The following is a 19,244-nucleotide window of genomic DNA, read 5'->3' as shown; positions in this document are numbered from 1 at the left end:
GATGTTCTCACCATCCTACGTCTGCAGCTTGAAAACTTACAAGTGGAGGTCCTCACCAGTGTCTGTACTACCAATCAAGTGCAGGCTGAGAAAAAACAAAGTCTCCCATTGCCCTAAACCTTGGCCAATTTGCCTCACTATAACACTGCACCTTATCTCCAAGGTTCCCATTTGGGATTAAGCTAATTTGATGGTTCACCTTGGTGGAGAGGTGTCCAAGTAGGCACAGAGTATCTTGAGCAGTCATGTGGACGCTAAACTCTAGCACTGGGAGGAAATGACTCATTGGCTTACCTTATCAAGCTGTCCCAACACCTTAGGAATGGCCACCTCAAAACCCAAAGAACTGCACAACATTCACAACGTGAGGAAGAGAGAAGTAATGTGCTCCTGTGAATAGAGCTAACACTAACTGCTCCAGCTCTTACAGTAGGACTGTCCATCAATGCATTGAAGTGTATTGTAGTCTGGAAATAATTCAGAAAATGTGTATTTCGGGTGGTTCACTGATCTTGGCAATTTACTTGCAAACATGTCATCACCATATGAGGAGACATCATCAGTGCGCTGTTAATTGTTGGATGTCCTCCGAATGCCTGGCTTTTTATAAAGCTATCAGCTGATTGGCCGCCATTTTGGAAACTCCATTGTGATGAAGTTCTGTGGGTATCCATATCATGCAAATACTTGAAAGAAATGTTACAAAACAGGTACATGGAACCTCATACAAAAATGCCTACAAGGTCGGCAATGCACCAACCAAGAAGCAACAAACAGTTGTCCTTCCATACACTTGAAATACCTTGGAAATGACACCCTGAGTACTCTAAGAACGTAGAGTTTGGGCTATGCATAAGCCAACAGCAACATTGAACAGAGCAAAAGTGTGAGGAGATCCTGGAGTACTCCTATTGACTGTGCTGTTTGAAGAGAGACAGAAAGAGATATTTATCATTGATGGTTTGTTTGGAAAGGAGAGAGACACACACACACAGAGTTATTTACCACCAAAATGTTGCTTTTGAAGAGAGAGAGAGAGAGAGACGAAGATCAACAGTTGGACTGTCACTTTAAGGCATTGGAAGTAACTTTGGATTTTTAGTGAGTTTGGAGTTGGAGACAGCACCGAGCAGCTCGTAAGTTGCTATGGTGACCGAAGGCGGTGTTATTTAATGGACACTCGATGTTATGATTTTCAGCCAGTTGTTGATATTTCTTCAAGGACTTGTTGCCTGCTTGTACATTTCTTTGCTGACAAAGGAAGGAGGGACTCTTTGAATGACAGGTGATGCTCAGCCTGGTGGGATAAATGGGAGGTCAGGTGATACAGACCTCAGACACATGATCTGGACACTGAATGAGCATTGTTGTGCCCACAGAGAAAGTGGGCTTTGGAGGATCGATCAGGCGAATCGATCCAAATTGCTATTCCAACGGTAAAGAAGGGGTTGACTGGTGGGGAGTTGTCTATGTGTCCACCCTTGCCGGGGTGATAGCTCCACCACAGGAAAACCAGTCCCCTGGTTAAAGTCACAGTCGGTGACTTGTAAAGGATTTCGGAGGATGACGAGAAGATCGACGGCAACAGCTCACCTGAAGACTCAACTCACTCTCTCTCCATCACTATTCAACTACATACCACGAACTGAACTGAACTTTACTCAACATCGTAAGACTGTATCTTTTTACCCCTAGACTTAAAGAAGCTTGGTTTTCATACATATATATTCCACACTTACTTTTATATATAATCATTGCTAACCTGTGTGATTTATCTACATTGATATTACTGTATTGTGTAGTTACTAATAAATATTATTAGTTTATAGCAATACGAGACTCCAAAGTGTTTCCTATTTCTGCTGGTTCCCCGTCACGGGGTACGTGGCAAAAAGAATGAACCAAACTATTTGAGAAAACCAATGTGGTCCCCAAAATCCAATGTGTGGACAGCAGTAAATATTACATTGGCCATACTGGGAGAAAATTATCCCCAAGTGTTCATGAATATCAGTTGGCCGTGAAGTGGCGTGACCAGCTCTCCCTAGTCTTTACCCATAGAGGTTGAGAGGGGCACAAGTTCAACTGGGCATCTGTGAAAGTCATGGCGCAAGTGAACAGGAGAATTCTTAGGAGTATGGTTTTCTGTGAACGTTTCAGTGAACAACCACGTAGAGCTTGATTTATATATGAGCTGACGTGGGCAAAGTTCCAGACCACAATTCACGAAGTTCGCCACACAACCAAACAGCGACGAGATTTCCTCCCCACATCACAACTGGGTTTCCGAAATGGCACCCAATCAGCTGATTGATAGGTATATAAATGCCAAGCATTTTGGAAGACAAGGCACAATGATGTCTCCTCAAATGACAATGAACATTTGGGTAAGTTGCCAAGATCAGAGAACAACTCAACCCACCAGCATTGTCCTAGTTCTCATATTACATCTGCTTGAGCAGGGAATTCAAACCATCACCATACACTCCAGCATTGGTCAGAGTCAACAGGAAAACACAAAGCTGAGAAACATTGGGGTTCCTTTAACACCAGGGGTTTTGGCAGACCGCTAGACCATCTCATCCCCCCCCCAGCTCACACAGTAAAGAAGCAACAATGGAAGGCAGTTACCAAAGAGTCACTGTAGACCCGACCACAGTTACAGAACATTTTAATGCCCTCACCCATTTGATAATCTCGGAGGAAGAGAGGGGGTCCTGGGTCTGCAGAAGTTCTACAATCTCCTGGTGTATCACATTTCCTCTTATTGATTATTCTCTCACTAATTGTCAGACTGTTAGAGATACTTCCCAACTTTGGTGAACAGTTCAGGTTCCAGCGACTGCTGGGTCAGGTGCAAGTGCACTAATGCAGAGTAAAGCTCCCACTTCAGACCTGTCAGGAAATGTAGGGGAGGCTTGACTCAAAAGCAGAGCAGTGAGGAAACAATACTTTACTAATGAACTGCACAGTAACAACCCATGAGGGGGTCACAAAACAAGATACTTAAGACAGCAAGGTAACAGAATGCTGGAGCAGCTGTTAGAGGCTGACTGGTTCATATGAGTGAACAAGGACTGTTGGTGAGAGCTGGGTTTAAATAGGTGGCAGGTGATGAGTTCGAAACAAGTGGCAGGTGACTCCTATGAGGGTCTGGGAGGAGTCTGCATGTGCAGGTCTGACAGGAACTATGACTCCCCCCCTCCACTGCTGGCCCCTGCCAGCCCAGGATGATCCAGATGGGTCTGGTGGGAGTCCTCGATGAGCAGTGGATATATGGGAAACACCGGGAATCTCTCCTCTGGGCCGTACTCTTTCCAGTCGACCAGGTACTGCACACCCCACTTATGATGACGTGAGTCCATCGACTGGTGAACCGTCTACACTGGGCTACTTCCCACCATCCTAGGTTCTGGAGATGCAGTCACAAGTGGGTTGAGTAGTCCATGGGTAACGGGCTTGAGGCAGAACACGTGGAAGGGAGGTGTAATCCGGGGGGACGGTGGCAACTGCAAATGGTAAGTGACTGGATTGATGTGATGGGTGATCTTAAAGGGACCAACGAAATGGGGCGAGAGCTTGCAGGAGTCGGTGCACAGGGGCAGACTGAGTGGACAGCCAGATGTAGTCCCCAGGTCGGAGAAGCCTGGCTGGGTGTTAGCCCGGTGGCAGTAGGTACAGCTGGCAGCAAGCATGGCCCTCCATGCCTGCTTCCAAGTATTCTGCCTTCAGCGAACCAGGCCCTGGCTGGCGGGCCTTCACTCTCGGCCTCTCTGCAGAGAGGTTTGATATCAAAGGGTGAGATAGCTTTAGCAGAGTAGGCTAAATTGAGGTATTCCAGTGGGAGTTTGATGAGGTCAAAATGTTTTCTCTGTCTCCACGGATTTACACAGTGAATTCTGCTGGGGTTACAGGCAGGTGAGTCCCCAACCCAGCAGTGAAATGGATGGCCAGTCAAAGTGAGAGTCGTGAGTGGAGAGCCAGGGTAACCAAAGATAAGAGGGGTGTTGGGTGAGGCAAAATGGAGGGAGGAAGTGGATGAACTTGCGGTGCTCTCCAATGATCATGTGCTCAGGCCTTTGTGCGCGCTCTGACCAACCCAGACCCCGAGGGATGACCCTCAATGTTGGTGATGCAAAATGGGTGAGAGATAGGCCCAGTAGGGAATCCAAGCTGCGCACACAACGTCCAGTCCAGAATGTTGCCTGCTGCACCAGAATCCACCAGAGCCCCCCATGTGTGTTGAGCCGTCTGGGTGGAGAGAAGGACAGATATTGGATTATGATGCTGGAATGAGAGGGTGGGATAGAAGGCCCCTCATCTCTACCCGGTGATGCCACTTTCCCAGATGCACTGGGCACGTGATGCGTGTGTGATCAGTGGTTCTGCAGCAATCGCACGTGTGGGTTCTCGAGATACTGCTCATGAGGGTCCTGCAGACTGAAGTGGTTCTGGGGGGGGGGGGGGGCGCGTTCCATAGGACGCTTGTCAGTCAGGAGGGCCAGAGTGATGAGGCTTTTAAGGTCGGTGGTCTTGTCTCAGATAGACAGTTTGTCTTTTAAGCATTCCGAGAGGCTGAGGTGGTTATGGGCCAGCAGCACTTCTGCATTCCCGTTGCAGTCCACCGCGAGTGTCCAGAATTCCATGGTGAATCCAGCTCAGAACCTGAGCCTTGACTTAGGCAAAGTATCCGATCCACTGCACACCCCCCCCCCATCCTCTTCCCTAATGGTGGAACACGCAGCACATCTCAGCGATGAATTCCTCATGTGCATTGCAGATGGTGGTTTTATTGTCCCAGTTAATGGCAGTCCAGGTCAGTGCTCACTCAGTCATGAGGGAGATAACTAAGACAGTATTGGCCTCAGACCTAAGAATACTGAGATGGCTGGAGCTCGGTGTAAAATTCGCTGGGACAGGAAGTTGTGGCATCGGGTTGAGTATCTGTTGAAGCATTCAGGCTGGGACTGGGGGCTCCGAGGGAAGAGATTGACTGGCACGAGCTTGCTGTATCGGGACAGAGTGTAGGTCGAGAGTACCAGATGGATGGTCAGTGGTTTCCTACTGCTTCGGGACCATGTGCTCCTGTCAACAGAAAACTTCCTTTAGGTGAGCGTACTCTGCTGGGTCAATTGCTGGTTTGCCCGTCTTGTCAGGAAATGTGGAGGAAGCTTGACCCAAAAGCCAAGCAGCAGGGGTGATTTAGCAGTAAAACATGTATTTCTAATAAACTGCAAAATGACAAAACAAAAGAGAACAGAGACATAAACACAACAAGGTAACTGAAAGCTTGGAACAACTGGTTGAGGCTGGCTGGTTTGAGGAGTGAATGAGGACTGTGAGTGAGAGCTGGTTTTAAGTAGGTTGCAGCTGATGAGTTAGAAATGAGTGGTCGGTGACTCCTATTAGCTGGATGGAGACTGGGAGGAGTCTACATGCGCAGGGCTGACAACATCATGCTGATGTATTTAAACATCAAGCTCTTTCCTGTGAAGCAGTCATTCTCTGTAGCACTTGTCTCTGTGGTCACTCTGAGAATGGCTGTATTTTGTACAAATTCCACTGAGTCGCAGTATAAAAGAGGCCATCCATGCAACACTTCAGCCCAGTGCTAACTCTTTCCAGAGAACCACAGTTTGCTGCATTCTACTCCTCGTCCCACTTCACTCTTTCACCATCAATCATAGAATCACAAAGCATAAAAATGGGCCTTTTGGCCACTCTGAATATGATATCTGTCTAAGCCAATCTCATTTGTCCTTTTTAGGACCGCATGCCTCTCCTCCTGTCCTGCCCATGAACTTGTCTAAATGCCTTTGAAACTCTATAACAGAAGCATATTATAACTCTATAATATGCTTCTGCCTCTTCCTCCAGAAGATAATTCCAGAAAACCTCCACCCTCTGGATGACCAACTCTCCCCACCCCACCCCCCAATGTTCTTTAAATTTCTCACCTCTCACCTTAAATCTGCCCCCTAGTTCTCAACTCCTCTGACCTAGGAATAGGATTCTATTTTACCCATCTATGCTCCTCATGTTTTATAAACCTCCATAAATTCACTCCTCAGCCTCTTACATTCCAGTGAGTTAGTGTTCATGGGTTCAATATTGACTCAGAAATCGGATTGTAGAGGGGAAGAAGCTGTTCCTGGATCACTGACTTTAGGCTCCTGTACCTCCTTCCTGATGGTAGCAATGAGAAGGCATGACCTGGGTGATTGGGTCCTCAATGCTACCTTTTTGAGGCATCGCTCCTTGAAGACGTCCTGGATACTATGAAGGCTAATGCTCAAGATGGAGCTGACTAAGTTTACAGCCCTCTGCAACTTATTTCGATCCTGTGCAGTAGCCCCACCCCCCCCCATACCAGATGGTGGCGGTGAGAAGGCTCTCCCTGGTACACCTGTAGAAATTTGTAATTGTCTTTGGCATACCAAATCTCCTCAAACTCCCAATCTAACATAGACACTGTTGTGCCTTCGTAGCTGCGTCAATATGTAGACTCCAGGTTAGGTCCTCAGTGATATTAACACCCAGGAACTTGAAATTGCTCACTCTCTCCACTTCTGATCCCTCTATAAATATTGGTTTCTGTTCCATCGTCTTACCCTTCCTGAAGTCCACAATCAATTCTTTGGTCCCACTGACGTTGAATTCAAGGTTGTTCCTGCAACACCACTCAGCCAGCTGATATATCTTGCTCCTGTATGGGCTCTCGTCACCATCTGAAGTTCTGCCAAAAATAGGTGCATCATCAGCAAATTTATCAATGACATTTGAGCTGTGCCGAGCCACACAGTCGTGGGTGTAGAGAGAGAGTAGAACCGTGGGCTAAACTCATATTCCTGGGGTATGCCAGCATTGATTGTCAGTGAGGAGGAGATATTATTTCTGACTCTCTCAGATTGTGGTCTTTGGGTTAGGAAGTTAAGGATCCAATTGCAGAGGGAGGTACAGAGGCCGAGGTTTTGGAGATCTTTTTCAGAACTGTAGGGATGATCGTGTTGAATGATGTGCTGTAGACAACGAACAGCACCCTGACGTAGATATTTGTATTGTCCAGGCTGCGCGAAAAGCCAGTGCGGTTTCACCCACTGTAGACCTATTGTGAACCCAATCTATCCAATGTCTTCTTGTTCATTCCAGGCAACATCCTGGTGAATCTCTCCTTCATCCCTATCACATCCCTTCTGTCGGGTGACAACCAGAGCTGTAAAACCATACCCCAAATGCAATCTAACAAATGGTTTGTACTGATGCAACATGAGGCCCTAACTCTCATACTTAATCAACTCCTATACTAAATGCTTCAAGCTATGAAGACAAGCTTGCCAAATGTCTTCTCCACTGGCCTATCCACCAATATTACCACATTCAGTGATCTATGGACTTGAACTTCAATATCCATCTGTATATCATAAATACAAGAGTTTCTGCAGATGCTGGAAATCCAAAGCAACACACATAAAGCTGGAGGCAGCATCGATGGGGAGGAGTAAACAGTTGTCAGTTCGGGCTGAGACCCTTCATCAGGACTGGGTAGGAAAGGGAATGTAGCCAGAATAAGAAGGTGGGGTGAAGCTGACAGGTAATATGTCTCCGCGCCTATTTCTTTGGCAAGGACTCTCCACCCCGCACCGATGACCCCTTCTCCTATCTTCAACCCTCCTCCTCTTCCTGGACCCCTGCCCTGGTCTTCTGCTTGCTCAGAATCTTTTCATTATCAACTGCTGATGGGATATCAACCATCTCGGCTTCAACACTCCTCTCTACAATTCCAGCCTAACTCCTTCTAAATGCTCTGCTCTCCACTCCCTCCGCACCGATCCTAACCTCACCATCAAACCCGCAGATAAGGCGGAGGGGGGCCGCTGAAGTAGTCTGACGGACTGACCTCTACCTTGCTGAGGACTGGTGACAACTATCAAACATCTCCTCTTACCACTCGAACAGGATCCCTCTAAGGAGCACCAGCCATTAACTCCCTCACCATCGCTGACCTTATTAGCTCTGGGGAGCTCCCATCCACTGCCACCAACTTCATAGTTCCTGCAGCCCACACCTCCGGTTTCTACCTCCTATCCAAGATCCACAAACCAGCCTGCCCAGGTAGACCCGTTGTTTCTGCTTGTTCCTGCCCCACTGAACTCGTATCTGCCTACCTTGACTCAGGTTTATCCTCTCTGGTTCAGTCCCTTCCTATCTACATCCGTGACAGTTCACATGCTCTTGATCTTCTCAATGATTTCAGGTTCCCTGGCCTCAATCATCTTATTTTCACTGTGGATGTCCAGTCCCTATACACCTCCATCCCCCAGCAGGAAGGCCTCAAAGCTCTCCATTTCCTCCTGGACACTAGACCCAAACAGTTCCCCTCCTCTACCGCTCCCCTTCATGTGGCGGAACTTGTCTCACTCTTAACAATTTCTTCTTCAGCTCCTCCCACTTCCTTCAAACAAAAAGTGTAGCCATAGCTACTTGAATGGGTCCCAGCTATGCCTGCCTTCTTGTCAGCTACATGGAACAGTCTGTGTTCCAAGCCTGCACTAGCACTGGTTCCCAACTTTTCCTTCGCTACATCGACAACTACATTGGCATTGCCTCCTGCTAGTCCACCTCACCAACTTTGCCTCCAACTTCCACCCTGCCCTCAAATTTACCTGGTCAATTTCTAACACCTCCCTCCCCTTTCTCAATCTCTCTGTCTCTATCTCTGGAGACAGCTTATCTACTGAAGTCTACTATAAACCCACTGACTCTCACAGCTACCTGGACTATACCTCTTCCCACCCTGTTACTTGTAGAAGCACCATCCCCTTCTCTCAATTCCTTTGTCTCCACTGCAACTGCTCTCAGGATGAGGCATTTCATTCTAGAATGAAGGAGATGTCCTCCTTTTTTCAAAGAAAGGGGCTTCCCTTCCTCCATCATCAACGCTGCCCTCAATCGCTTTTCTTCCATTTCACGCACATCTGCCCTCACCCCATCCTCCTGCCACCCCACCAGGGATCGGGTTCCTCTTGTCCTCACCTACCACCTCACCAGCCTCCGTGTGCAGCACTCAATTCTCTGGAACGTCCGTCATCAGGATCCCACCACTAAGCATGTCTTTCCCGCCCCTTCCTCACTTTCTGCTTTCCACAGGGATCGCTCCCTACGCAACTCCCTTGTCCATTTTTCCCTCCCCACTGAACTCCCTCCTTATCCTTATAAGCGGAAAAAGTGCTACACCTGCCCCTACACCCCCTCCCTCACTACCATTTAGAGCCACAAACAGTCCTTCCAGGTGAGGCGACACTTCACCTGTGAGTCTGTTGGGGTCATCTACTGTGTCTGGTGCTCTTGGTGTGGCCTTCTTTATATCAGGGAGACCTGATGCAGATTGGGAGACCGCTTTGCCGAGCACCTATGCTCGATCCACCAGAAAAAGCAGGATCACCCAGTGGCTGCACATTTTAATGGCTTCAAGTGGACAGGGCCTGGGAAATGAATATTCAAGGGTATACATCCTATCGAAAGGATAGACTGATGGGCAGAGGGGGTGGGGTGGCTCTGTTGGTGAGGAATGATATTCAGTCCCTTGCGAGGGGGGGGGACATAGAATCAGGAGACTTAGAGTCAGTATGGATAGGACTGAGAAATTCTAAGGGTAGAAAGACCCTAATGGGAGTTATCTACAGGCCCCCAAACAGTAGTCTGGATGTAGGGTGTAAGTTGAATCAAGAGTTAAAATTAGCATGTCGCAAAGGTAATGCTACAGTTGTTATGGGGGACTTCAACATGCAGGTAGACTGGAGGAATCAGGTTGATACTGGACCCCAAGAAAGGGAGTTTGTGGAGTTCCTCCGAGATGGATTCTTAGAACAGCTTGTACTGGAGCCTACCAGAGAGAACGCAATTCTAGATTTAGTGTTGTGCAATGAACCGGATTTGATCAGGGACCTCGAGGTAAAGGAGCCATTAGGAGGTAGTGACCATAATATGATAAGTTTTAATCTACAATTTGAGAGGGGGAAGGGAAACTCGGAAGTGTCAGTATTACAGTTGAACAAAGGGAACTAATGTGCTATGAGGGAGGAGCTGGCCAAAGTTCAATGGAACAATACCCGAGCAGGGATGACAGTGGAACAGCAATGGCAAATGTTTCTGGGAATAATGCGGAAGGTGCAGAATCAGTTCATTCCAAAGGGGAAGAAAGATCCTATGGGGAGTAAGGGGAGGCCGTGGCTGACAAGGGAAGTAATGGACAGTATAAAAATAAAAGAGAAGAAGTATAATATAGCAAAGACGAGTGGGAAGCCAGAGGATTGGGAAACTTTTAAAGAACAACAGAAGATGGAGAAAAAATGAGGTAGGAAGGTAAACTAGCCAAGAATATAAAGGAGGATAGCAAAAGCTTCTTTAGGTATGTGAAAAGGAAAAAAAAGATAGTTAAGACCAAAATTGGGCCCTTGAAAACAGAAGCGGGTGAATTTATTGTGGGGAACAAGGAAATGGCAGATGAGTTGAACAGGTACTTTGGATCTGTCTTCACTAGGGAAGACACAAACAATCTCCCAGATGTAATAGTGGCCAAAGGACCTAGGGTAATGGATGAATTGAAGGAAATTTATATTAGGCAGGAAATGGTGTTGGATAGGCTGTTGGGTCTGAAGGCTGATAAGTCCCCGGGACCTGATGGTCTGCATCCCAGGATACTTAAGGAGGTGGCTTTAGAAATCGTGGACGCATTGGTAATCATTTTCCAATGTTCTATAGATTCAGGATCAGTTCCTGTGGATTGGAGGGTGGCTAATGTTGTCCCTCTCTTCAAGAAGGGAGGAAGAGAGAAAGCAGGGAATTATAGACCTGTTAGCCTGACGTCGGTGGTGGGAAAGATGCTGGAGTCAATTATAAAAGATGAAATTATGACACATCTGGATAGCAGTAACAGGATTGGTCCAAGCCAACATGGATTTACGAAGGGGAAATCGTGCTTGACAAGTCTTCTGGAATTTTTTGAGGATGTAACTATGAAAATGGACAAGAGAGAGCCAGTGGATGTAGTGTACCTGGACTTTCAGAAAGCCTTTGATAAAGTCTCACATAGGAGATTAGTGGTCAAAATTAGGGCACATTGCATTGGGGGCAGAGTACTGACATGGATTGAAAATTGGCTGGCTGACAGAAAACAAAGAGTAGCGATTAATAGGTCCCTTTTGGAATGGCAGGCGGTGACCAGTGGAGTACCGCAGGGTTCAGTGCTGGGACCGCAGCTGTTTACAATATATATTAATGATTTAGATGAGGGAATTAAAAGTAACATTAGCAAATTTGCCGATGACGCAAAGCTGGGTGGCAGTGTGAAATGTGAGGAGGATGTTATGAGAATGCAGGGTGACTTGGACAGGCTGGGTGAGTGGGCAGATGCAGTTTAATGTGGATAAATGTGAGGTTATCCACTTTGGTGGTAAGAACGGGAAGGTAGATTATTATCTAAATGGAGTCAAGTTAGGAAAAGGGGAAGCACAACGAGATCTAGGTGTTCTTGTATATCAGTCACTGAAAGCAAGCATGCAAGTACAGCAGGCAGTGAAGAAAGCTAATGGCATGCTGGCATCATAACAAGGGGAATTGAGTATAAGAGCAAAGAGGTCCTTCTGCAACTGTACAGGGCCCTGGTGAGACCATGCCTGGAGTACTGTGTGCAGTTTTGGTCTCCAAATTTGAGGAAGGACATTCTTGCTATTGAGGGAATGCAGCGCAGATTCACAAGGTTAATTCCCGGGATGGCGGGACTGTTATATGTCGAAAGATTGGAGCGACTGGGCTTGTATACTCTGGAATTTAGAAGGCTGAGAGGGGATCTTATTGAAACATATAACATTATTAAGGGATTGGAGACGCTGGAGGCAGGAAGCATGTTCCTGCTGATGGGTGAGTCCAGAATCAGAGGCCACAGTTTAGGAATAAGGGGTAGGCCATCTACAACAGAGTTGAGGAAAAACTTTTTCACCCAGGGAGTGGTGGATATATGGAATGCTGTGCCCCAGAAGGCTGTGGAGACCAAGTCTCCGGATGCTTTCAAAAAAGAGATGGATAGAGCTCTTAAAGATAGCGGAATCAAAGGTTATGGGGATAAGGCAGGAACTGGATACTGATTGTGGATGATCAGCCATGATCACAGTGAATGGCGGTGCTGGCTCAAAGGGCCGAATGGCCTACTCCTGCACCTACTGTCTATTGTCTAACTCCACTTCCCATTCCCATTCTGACATGTCAAACCATGACCACCTCTAATGCCCCGATGTGGCCACACTCAGGTTGGAGGAATAACACCTTATATTCCGTTTGTGTAGCCTCCAACCTGATGGCATGAACATCGATTTCTTGAACTTCTGGTAATGGCCACCCTTCAACCCCTTCACCGTTCCCCATCCTCTTTTCCCTCTCTCACCTTATCTCCTTGCCTGTCCATCGTCTTTCTCTGGTGCTCCTCCCCTTCTTTCTTCCATGGCCTTCTGTCCTCTCCTATTAGATTCCCTTCTCCAGCCCTGTATCTCTCACCGATCAACTTCCCAGCTCTTCACATCACCCTCCCTCCCCTCCTGGCTTCACCTATCACCTTGTATTTCTCCCTCCCCTCTCCCCACCCCTAACTCTGACGCCTCACCTTCTTCCTCTCCAGTTCTGCTGAAGGGTCTCGGCCAGAAATGTTGACTGTTTACCTTTTTCCACAGACACTGCCCGACTTTCTGAGCTCCCCCAGCACTTTGTGTGTGTTGCTTGGATTTCCAGCGTCTGCAGATTTTCTCTTGTAGGTGATACGATAAATCAGGTAAGGAGGAAGGTGGGTGGGTGGGGAAGTGGGGATGAAGGGAAAAGATGGGAGGCGATAGGTGCAAATGGTGAAGGGCTGAAGCAGGAGGAATCTGATAGGAAAGGAGAGCGGACCATCGGTGAAAGAGAGGGAGGAGGGGTACCAGAGGAGCCGATGGGCAGGTGGTGAGGAGAAAGGAAGGAGTAAGCTGTAAAAGGTAAGGGAATTAGTCATAGTCATAGTCATACTTTACTGATCCCGAGGGAAATTGGTTTTCGTTACAGTTGCACCATAAATAATAAATAGTAATAAAACCATAAATAGTTAAATAGTAATATGTAAAATTATGCCAGGAAATAAGTCCAGGACCAGCCTATTGGCTCAGGGTGTCTGACCTTCCAAGGGAGGAGTTGTAAAGTTTGATGGCCACAGGCAAGAATGACTTCCTATGACGCTCTGTGTTGCATCTCGGTGGAATGAGTCTCTCGCTGAATGTACTCCTGTGCCCACCCAGTACATTATGTAGTGGATGGGAGACATTGTCCAAGATGGCATGCAACTTGGACAGCATCCTCTTTTCAGACACCACCGTGAGAGAGTCCAGTTCCATCCCCACGACAGCACTGGCCTTACGAATGAGTTTGTTGATTCTGTTGGTGTCTGCTACCCTCAGCCTGCTGCCCCAGCACACAACAGCAAACATGATAGCACTGGCCACCACAGACTCGTAGAACATCCTCAGCATCGTCCAGCAGATGTTAAAGGACCTCAGTCTCCTCAGGAAATAGAGATGACTCTGACCCTTCTGGGCACAGGGTTTCTCTGTACTTAATCATGCCTACACCCTCCTCCGTGGGGTTGTTGTGATTTGCCACAGAGGGAATGCCTAAACTGAGCTCACACCATCCAGCCATGGTACCACTGAACAGGGCTGGAGACCATCCCAAATCCCAAAGGCAAGGCGCTGTGTCTGAACTCATCTACCGACCTCTGACAGAGTTAAATGTTAAGGCATGAGATTGAATCTTTGGTCTTGAGTGTCTTCCTTCTGCAAGATTCCCCACGGCGTTTTCTGCTCCAGTGGTAAGGTGGGTAAATGCTGTCGAGAACACCGGGAGATTGAACTGGAGGGAAGAGTGCTGTTGGCTGGTACTGAGGCACATTTCTTCATGAGGAAATGTGAACAGTCCTGCAGGTGGGTGGGTTGGTGAGCCTTCTTTTCTATGTACAAACACAGGCGATTCTGCAGGTGCTGGAAGTCCAGAGTAACACACATAAAATGCTGGAGGCACTCAGCAGGTCAGGCAGCATCTGTGAAGAGGAAGACCCTTCAAATACACAACTTGTGTAATTAGCTGACGTCAGTCTGCAGAGAGGGCTGTGGTCGGGAGGCTGCAGACAGCCTCAGCGTCTACAGCATGGAGAAGGAGAGTAGTATCGGTCAAATTTTCCCTCCAGTAGAACCTCAGGTTTCTGTTGATAGGAAGAGAGAGAGCAGAACAAGTGGCCCAAAGTTCTTCCAAACCATTGAAGACTAATAGTTGGTGAAACATTGAGGGTTCTGAGATTTCAGTCACACCAATAAAAAATCCCAAAGGACCAATAGGAGTTTGAGTGGACAGGGCTGAGGCGATGTGGGAGGGAGATTTGCTCCTTCAGAGAGGGAGTTGGCATTGCCTGGAGAGGCAGAATCCTGCTCTCTTCATTCACGTCTGTCACTAAGCAAAGCCTACGCTGGGTGAAGGGGAAAACCAGGAGCTGACTGACTGGACAGGCATTTCAGAACAGGTCTGCTGAACAACTGTCCCCGTTTACACCGCCTCAGAGTGCAGATACCTGCAGGCGGAGAGGGTGTAGGGCCAGCTTTGCCCCAGCCAGCAGTCTCCTGCCTCTATATAAGCGGGATAAGTGCTGTTTGTTGACATGAACAGTGGCAGAAGAACTTGCAGGCCACGTTACAGCTATATCACATCTGTTCCTTCATTTATTTTGAGCAAGTATCATAAACCCACAGATTTAACACTACAAACAGTTGCAGTTATTGGAGCAGAACTCAAGCTGACAAGCCCACATTGGGTGAAGGAAGGAGGTATCAGTGTCAGCATTGTGATGGTACAGAGTAATACTTAACTCACGCTTTCAAAGAGGGATAATGCTAAGTTACCAGACAACAAGCGCAGACACGTTAGCTAACAGTTCTCAGCAGGGTGACTGATGCATCAGGCTTGTTATTTGTGAGTATGATATGATGCTCCTTCTGCCTGGCTTAAAGCTGATTTAACACGCTCCATAGAGAGTGAGAAGAAGTGTTAAATGGCCCAGGGTTTTCTGCAAAAGCTGTTCTTTCTCTTAATAATGGCACCTTTTAAAAGGCTTAGAATAAAGGCACAGATGGAGTGGATAACCAGGGACTCTTTCCCAGGTTGAATTAAGGGGTATAATTTTAAAATAATTACAAGAAATTATTGGGGGAGGTCTGATACTTTTGGGGGACTTAAGGGACTCTGATTTGGACACACGGATGATAGAAAAATGAGGGCTACTGTTTGTAGGAGGGACAGGTTAGATTGGTCTTACAGTAGGTTAAAAGACTGGCAAAGGGGCTGTGCTGTGCTATGTTAGAAACCATAGAAGTCATAGAAAAGCTACAGCACAGAAACAGGCCTTTTGGCCCTTCTTGGCTGTGCGGAACCATTTTCTGCCTAGTCCCACTGACTTGCACACGGACCATATCCCTCCATACACCTCGAATCCATGTAACTGTCCAATTTATTCTTAAATGTTAAAAAAGAACCCGCATTTACCACCTCGTCTGGCAGCTCATTCCACACTCTCACCACTCTCTGGGTGAAGAAGCCCCCCCTAATGTTCCCTTTAAACTTTTCCCCCCTCACCCTTAACCCATGTCCTCTGGTTTTTTTCTCCCCTTGCCTCAGTGGAAAAAGTGCTTGCATTCACTCTATCTATACCCATCATAATTTTATATACCTCTATCAAATCTCCCCTCATTCTTCTACGCTCCAGGGAATAAAGTCCTAACCTATTCAACCTTTCTCTGTAACTGAGTTTCTCAAGTACTGGCAACATCCTTGTAAACCTTCTCTGCACTCTTTCAACCTTATTAATATCCTTCTTGTAATTTGGTGACCAAAACTGACCACAATACTCCAGATTCGGCCTCACCAATGCCTTATACAACCTACGTTGTTCTATGTTCCATGTTCTAAGAAGTTGCAATGGGTTGTGAGACATGGGCTTTTTTTTCCAGGAATCCTGAGACAGAAACTGTAGTAAGTAAATAAGTATCACAATGTGTGTGCATGTATGTACAGTTGGAGATGTGTCTTTACTAAACTATTCACACCTTCACTGATCTCCTCACCCCTCACACGTGTTAATCTATGCACCCTGCAAACCACTTTCTTCGGGGTTGCAAAACCAAAGGGAAACACATGCCTTGCCAAGCCAAGAAAACATGAGAACACAAGTAAGCTGGGTTAGGAACTGGCCATTCAGCCTTCCCAAGTTCTCCCACTGCTCTGTGCTGACCCCACCTTCTCTTCTGCGTCAGGTCCCTGTCACCCTCAATTCCTCCATTTTTCAAATACTTATCCATTTCCACTTTAAATATATCCAATCTAGCCTCTGCCAACTTCATGGGCAGAGAATTTCAGAGATCCACCACCTTTGAGAGAAGAAATTTCTATGTAACTCGGTTATAAATGATTTGTAAATGACCATTTCCCCTTGTTCAAGACTCTCCCACTGTTGAAAATATTGCAACAATAATCCTGTCAAGGAATTTTATATTTTTTAATAAAGTCACCCTCGATTCTCCAAGCTCCAGGGAATACAGGCCCAAACCATCCAGCCCCTCTTGACAGGACAACTCTCTCATTCCAGGTATTAGCTTGATGAATCTCATATGGACTGCCTCTATTGTTACGATATCCTTTGTTTTCTAAAACTGAGCACATTATTCCAGGTGTGGCCCCACCAATGCCCTGAATAATTGTAACAAATTTCCCTATGCTTTAACTCCAGTAACCTTTTGCAATGAAGGCCCTTTGCCTTCTGAACTACTTGAGAGTCAGGACCATTTCATTGCCAGTATGTGAAACATACCAGATTGATTGTCGTTCGGATCCTGCCTGCTAGTCTCTTGAGATTCCTGCACCAGGACACCTAGATCTCGTTAAGCTTTAGTACTTTGTACCTTCTCCACATTTGGACAATAACCCACCTTTTCCTTTCCCTTTCTGATCTACAGGATCTCACTCTTTCCCCCATTGAACTCCATTTGCCAGGTCTCACCCAACCGATTAATCGAGCTGAGCTCTGGTATCAGAGGGTCTCCATCACGGGCACAGCTCACCCCACCATCGAGGATATCTTCAAGTAGCAGTGCCTTAAGAAGGCAGCGTCCATCACGCCATTGGTGACGTTCCCTCTTCTTGTTACTACCATCAAGGAGGAAGAACAGGAGCCTGAAACCCTTACACTCAACGATTCAGAAACAGCTTCTTCCCGCTGAGTCACGGGACCACAAAGCTGGGAACCTGGGTACTTGTGACTTGAAAAGCTTGGAATGGATCCCGGAGAAACACAATGAGAAGCTCGGTATGTAGACTCGGGACTCTCGGAATGTAGAGTCAGGACATGCACTCAGGATAGAAGGCACCCTTTCCTCATGCGGCCAATGTCAAAATGTCACTGTTCAAACTTTGATGTGTCCATTGGTTGGCAAGATCCTTCTGTCACGCTGGAGACAGAACCAAGAGTTCATACATAGGAATTCCAACGGAGTATTCTACAAATCACTCTGACCAATGAATCTCACGGCCAAGGTCAGCTGCCCTCTCTCTGCTGGGTCCATCTTTGTGTGGTCAAAACTTGCTGTCAACTGGTGTGGATCTGGCCCAAGTGCGGAGTGAGTGACACTGAAGCAGGTCGATAGTTCACAGACTTTAATGCGAACAGTGTTAAAGGGAAAAGAAAACGATAAACGCTGGGCCAAACAAGGCCGTTAACTAAAACACTCAAATGGAAAACGAAGCCTGCACTGCAGCTGAAAAGAACAACTGAGAATAAAGCGAATACTGCTAGTCTTCAGAGTCAATTGACTCGACAGTCCAATTTCTCAGGCAAGGCGGAATGCAAGCAGGCAGCAAAGCGTTGCTGTGTCCAAGCCTTGACAAGCACTATAACGACAAGTATGGAGTTAAATACTATCACAATGAAATAATAATTAGCTGACACGTGCATATTCAGGAGCGCTGTTGCCGTATCTTGCTGCGCTGCCGAATCCGCGGATGTGACAAAAACAAGATAGTTTCAAATTGTAGAGAGGGTCAATGCAAGGTGACTGGGACAAAGGGGATATATCTGATACGGTGAGGCCGGGGTTGCTGTGCTTAATGAAGTTATCTGATGGATAACTTGTCAATGAAAGAACATGAGCAAAAGAACGTGATGTTGTAAAACTGGGAATTGTAGAAAATGTCCGGCGGCTCAGGCCAGTGGGGAGAGAAAAATGAATCAACCTTACCATAAACAGTGTACGGCAGGCAACAGTTGCTTTCCAATTGAACAACCTCTTGCAACACGCACAAAGTGCTGGAGAAATTCAGCAGGTCAGGCAGCATCTATGGAGAGGAATAAACAGTCGATGCTTTGGCCTGAGACCCTTGGTCATGACTGGAAAAAGGAGGTGCTGGAGCTGGAATGAGAAGGTGAGGGGAGGAGGAGGAGTACAGGGTAGCAGGTGACAGGTGAAGGTGGGTGGCTACGGGACGGGGATGGAATAGCAAGCTGGGAGGAACTACTCAACCCCCTCACCTGGCTTCACCTATCACCTGCCAGATTGTATTCCTCACCTTTCTCCCCACCCTCCTATTCTGGCTTCTGCCCCCATCCTTTCTGGTCTGGAACGTCAAATGTGTAGATGTTGCCTGAGCTGCTGAGATCCTCCAGCATTTATATAATGCGTGTTGCTCTAAATTTCCAGCATCTGCAGAATCTCTTGTGTTTGTAAACAATCTTCTGCTTTCAAATGTGGCCAACCCAAGTCTTCAAGCTCTCCCACTGCCCCTTGCAGTTCAAAACATTTGGCATCCTAATAGTTTGCTGTACCCACATGCCATGTTTCTTGTAGAAGAATCCCAGATCCCACTGAACAGCAATGTAGTCTTGGATAATTTTAAAGCATTTTGCTTTTCTATTCTTCCCAAGGAAGAGGCTCACTTCAATTTCCCCGTATTATATCAGGAACCAAGGATCAATTGCAGTCACCACATATATTTACATCTATTAGGAATTAGCTGTGGTGTGTTGGCATGGCATGCACCAAAAACAGATATGTTCAATAATTATAACAAATACAGAATTACTTAAAAAATAAAATTGGAGGTTGAAGTGTGGATATGGAATAAAATGTCTGTAC

This window comes from Mobula birostris, chromosome 30, assembly GCF_030028105.1.
Source record: "Mobula birostris isolate sMobBir1 chromosome 30, sMobBir1.hap1, whole genome shotgun sequence".
In the NCBI taxonomy this organism is placed as follows: domain Eukaryota; kingdom Metazoa; phylum Chordata; class Chondrichthyes; order Myliobatiformes; family Myliobatidae; genus Mobula; species Mobula birostris.
This window is presented reverse-complemented; position numbering follows the sequence as displayed.